Genomic DNA, 5,000 nt, shown 5'->3' with positions numbered 1-5,000 from the left:
CTAGTTAGCAGGCTAGAGTCTCGTTCGTTATCGGAATTAACCAGACAAATCGCTCCACCAACTAAGAACGGCCATGCACCACCACCCACCGAATCAAGAAAGAGCTATCAATCTGTCAATCCTTCCGGTGTCCGGGCCTGGTGAGGTTTCCCGTGTTGAGTCAAATTAAGCCGCAGGCTCCACTCCTGGTGGTTGCCCTTCCGTCAATTCCTTTAAGTTTCAGCTTTGCAACCATACTTCCCCCGGAACCCAAAAGCTTTGGTTTCCCGGAGGCTGCCCGCCGAGTCATCGGAGGAACTGCGGCGGATCGCTGGCTGGCATCGTTTATGGTTAGAACTAGGGCGGTATCTGATCGCCTTCGAACCTCTAACTTTCGTTCTTGATTAATGAAAAACATACTTGGCAAATGCTTTCGCTTCTGTTCGTCTTGCGACGATCCAAGAATTTTCACCTCTAACGTCGCAATACGAATGCCCCCGCCTGTCCCTATTAATCATTACCTCGGGTTCCGAAAACCAACAAAATAGAACCGAGGTCCTATTCCATTATTCCATGCACACAGTATTCAGGCGGGCTTGCCTGCTTTAAGCACTCTAATTTGTTCAAAGTAAACGTGCCGGCCCACCGAGACACTCAATAAAGAGCACCCTGGTAGGATTTCAACGGGGTCCGCCTCGGGACGCACGAGCACGCACGAGGCGGTCGCACGCCTTCGGCTCGCCCCACCGGCAGGACGTCCCACGATACATGCCAGTTAAACACCGACGGGCGGTGAACCAACAGCGTGGGACACAAATCCAACTACGAGCTTTTTAACCGCAACAACTTTAATATACGCTATTGGAGCTGGAATTACCGCGGCTGCTGGCACCAGACTTGCCCTCCAATAGATACTCGTTAAAGGATTTAAAGTGTACTCATTCCGATTACGGGGCCTCGGATGAGTCCCGTATCGTTATTTTTCGTCACTACCTCCCCGTGCCGGGAGTGGGTAATTTGCGCGCCTGCTGCCTTCCTTGGATGTGGTAGCCGTTTCTCAGGCTCCCTCTCCGGAATCGAACCCTGATTCCCCGTTACCCGTTACAACCATGGTAGGCGCAGAACCTACCATCGACAGTTGATAAGGCAGACATTTGAAAGATGCGTCGCCGGTACGAGGACCGTGCGATCAGCCCAAAGTTATTCAGAGTCACCAAGGCAAACGGACCGGACGAGCCGACCGATTGGTTTTGATCTAATAAAAGCGTCCCTTCCATCTCTGGTCGGGACTCTGTTTGCATGTATTAGCTCTAGAATTACCACAGTTATCCAAGTAACGTGGGTACGATCTAAGGAACCATAACTGATTTAATGAGCCATTCGCGGTTTCACCTTAATGCGGCTTGTACTGAGACATGCATGGCTTAATCTTTGAGACAAGCATATGACTACTGGCAGGATCAACCAGGGAGCTGCGTCAACTAGAGCTGAGCAGCCGGCCGCCCGGGAGTGTGTCCCGGGGGCCCGCGCGAACACGCAAGCGTCCCGCTCAATCATTCTGCAAACAGGAGGAGGCTGAGCTCCCCTGCACAATACACCTCGAAACCCTCTCAGGTCCCGGCGGCGCGCAGCGCCGTCCCAAGTACTTGGTCGGGTTCGAGAGAGGCGCAATCGCCCGGAGTTAGGCGAGTAGACGCTTTCGGTGCGACCACCCGTGCTCCCAACTGAGCTTGCCGCTGCCGACAGAGGCCCGGGAGCGTGCTGTCGTGGCATTGCCGGCGGGAGACAACACGCGCCACCTACGGTGACCGGCAGCTCCAACGCCAGCGCCACAGAAGGACAAAAGCCCCACTTGGGTGCCGAAGCGAACTCTCCCAGCACAGCGCACGCGCCAACACATCCGCACAGCTGCGATACAAACCACCAGCGAGAACCGCTGGGGCGACCGAGCAGCAGACGGCGTCGCGGCGCCGAGCGCCGGGCGGCGGCGCATCCTCAACGCACACAGTCCTCAATCGGACCAGCACACTGAAGATGTCCACCGCGCTTCGCACCGGGCCCGCGAGGACCTACTTTGGCCGCACGGCGCCGCGCGCAGGGTGCGCCGGCGCGCAGCTGCGACGCCTGCCGCGTCCGTCGGCCGGCGCGCCTGCCACTGGCCGCCCCCACCAGCCGGCTGTAGCGCGTGCGCCCACGCACCGCGCGGCCAGCACGCCGGGAGGCGCCCCCTCACCGGCCGGGGACGGTCCCACCCAGCCACCGCCGCGTATCGCTTCACACCCAGATTGCCGTTCAGTTTCGTCGGCATGGTGGGTATCGCTGGAACAACCGGTTCGTACCTCAACCTATCGTCGCCATCACCGATTCACCCCTAGCGAGAACAACCGCACCACAACAGGTTACCATTTGTTCATTTGCGTAACTTCACCAGAAAACGCAGGGCGTCCATCGCCATTTGCAACTTCAACGATTATTGCATGCCTGTGTCAGGTGTCACGCCACACTACGTCTGCCCACATACACGCAACAAAATGTGCACGCCTAGACAATACGTGGAAGGTGGCCCCCGTACGTATGCGATGTCCATTGCTCGAACGACTGTCAACCGGCCTCTGTAGCATGTCGCAGATATGGAACGCGGTGCACCATGCCATCACGGTGTGTGAGGAGAGACGACTAGGTCCGAATACATCAACAGACAGCTCATGCTGATCGCCATCCACGGCGTCCGTTCCTCCCACACGTCTCTATGGCGTACCACACTGCAATCCAGCTCTCATAGGGAGACGACACGTAGCTGCGTGCACAATATTTGCACTGTATGGTCCGCCGTTTTTGGGCGCAGTCGTTGTACGGTCACACATGTGCCACGATGTATCATTCGGTACATAAGGACGAATGTGCAGTACAGATTGTGGTTTACGCGTACGACATTAGCGGACGGTTGACACAGGCCGCACCACAACGTAGCCTGAGTACGTCGCATGCGAAGGGCATTGAACATGCAAACTTCTCACCAACCAGCTTGCGAAGGCAGGGGGGCAAGGTGGGGACGTGGGGAGGGGCGGCATGTACGTCCTGCTGCCATCCACATTACAGTGTACAGCAGGAGCATGTGGAAAGTCAGCAAGACTTGCAAGGTGTTTAACATGAAGCGATACACAGGGGGAGCGGGCAGTGCGAGTAGCGAACTATATTGCGAGGGTTGCGGGTGGGGCAACACTACACTAATTGAACGAGTCGTATAACAATTACAGAGCAGGTTTAGGCGACAACATGGGTTACGTTAGGGGACAACGTGGGTTACGTTAGGGGACAACGTGGGTTACTTTAGGGGACAACGTGGGTTAGGTTAAGGCACAACGTGGGTTAGGTTAAGGCACAACGTGGGTTAGGTTAAGGCACAACGTGGGTTAGGTTAAGGCACAACGTGGGTTAGGTTAAGGCACAACGTGGGTTAGGTTAAGGCACAACGTGGGTTAGGTTAAGGCACAACGTGGGTTAGGTTAAGGCACAACATGGGTTAGGTTAAGGCACAACATGGGTTAGGTTAAGGCACAACATGGGTTAGGTTAAGGCACAACGTGGGTTAGGTTAAGGCACAACGTGGGTTAGGTTAAGGCACAACGTGGGTTAGGTTAAGGCACAACGTGGGTTAGGTTAAGGCACAACATGGGTTAGGTTAAGGCACAACATGGGTTAGGTTAAGGCACAACATGGGTTAGGTTAAGGCACAACATGGGTTAGGTTAAGGCACAACATGGGTTAGGTTAAGGCACAACGTGGGTTAGGTTAAGGCACAACGTGGGTTAGGTTAAGGCACAACGTGGGTTAGGTTAAGGCACAACGTGGGTTAGGTTAAGGCACAACATGGGTTAGGTTAAGGCACAACATGGGTTAGGTTAAGGCACAACATGGGTTAGGTTAAGGCACAACATGGGTTAGGTTAAGGTACAACATGGGTTAGGTTAAGGTACAACATGGGTTAGGTTAAGGTACAACATGGGTTAGGTTAAGGTACAACATGGGTTAGGTTAAGGTACAACATGGGTTAGGTTAAGGTACAACATGGGTTAGGTTAAGGTACAACATGGGTTAGGTTAAGGTACAACATGGGTTAGGTTAAGGTACAACATGGGTTAGGTTAAGGTACAACATGGGTTAGGTTAAGGTACAACATGGGTTAGGTTAAGGTACAACATAGGTTAGGTTAAGGTACAACATAGGTTAGGTTAAGGTACAACATAGGTTAGGTTAAGGTACAACATAGGTTAGGTTAAGGTACAACATAGGTTAGGTTAAGGTACAACATAGGTTAGGTTAAGGTACAACATAGGTTAGGTTAAGGTACAACATAGGTTAGGTTAAGGTACAACATAGGTTAGGTTAAGGTACAACATAGGTTAGGTTAAGGTACAACATAGGTTAGGTTAAGGTACAACATAGGTTAGGTTAAGGTACAACATAGGTTAGGTTAGGTTTAGGTTAGGTTACACGTTGTTGTAAGGAAAGGTGTAGGGGGGGGGGCGGGGGCGGCAGGTTCGTTGATAGTGATTATAGTAAGTGAATGCTTGTGACATGATCAGATTTGTCACGTCAGGATGCACCTTTGGCTTATTAGAGGCGGCGCTCCAATTCTATGCTTGTGTGAGACCTGTGTCTTTGACTCATGTCATTGTTTGTGCGCTGTGACAGGAGGTACTATTGTGATGTTGGGTGCACCGTTGTATAGGACATGTGTGGGTGTTGGTGCCTGGTCTGCGCAATGGTGGATGTCGAAAGGCTGGGATATTGTATTTTCCGCATGGACCTCCTGGTCTGGTTGTGATAGTGTGGATTGTGTAATGTGGCGGAGAAGATGCACTGGATGTTGTTCCATGCTGGTGCTTACATATTGTATGTGCGCCTGTTAGAAGCAGAGAGTGGTGCGTGATCAGAGTGTCTGGCTGACGTGTGGTTCCCATTGTGGGCAGACTCTTTCAGCATGTATACGGACAGTTGTGTATATTTGCTGTAGTTTG

At 52.7% G+C, this 5,000-nt stretch overlaps 1 non-coding gene across 1 annotated transcript in view; it reads right to left on the bottom strand.

Annotated features, from left to right (window-relative positions):
- The window catches only part of LOC124734361, a 1,912-nt gene extending 462 nt beyond the window's left edge, over positions 1-1,450 (bottom strand). Inside the window, exon 1 of the ribosomal RNA XR_007009346.1 lies at positions 1-1,450. This exon is cut by the window's left edge and continues 462 nt beyond it. This is a non-coding gene — a ribosomal RNA (small subunit ribosomal RNA).
- Between the last annotated feature and the right edge of the window lie 3,550 nt (positions 1,451-5,000).

Source organism: Schistocerca piceifrons, unplaced genomic scaffold (assembly GCF_021461385.2).
Source record: "Schistocerca piceifrons isolate TAMUIC-IGC-003096 unplaced genomic scaffold, iqSchPice1.1 HiC_scaffold_1425, whole genome shotgun sequence".
Classification (NCBI taxonomy): domain Eukaryota; kingdom Metazoa; phylum Arthropoda; class Insecta; order Orthoptera; family Acrididae; genus Schistocerca; species Schistocerca piceifrons.
Note: the sequence above shows the minus strand (reverse complement) of the source record. Positions and strands in the feature narration are given on the sequence as shown.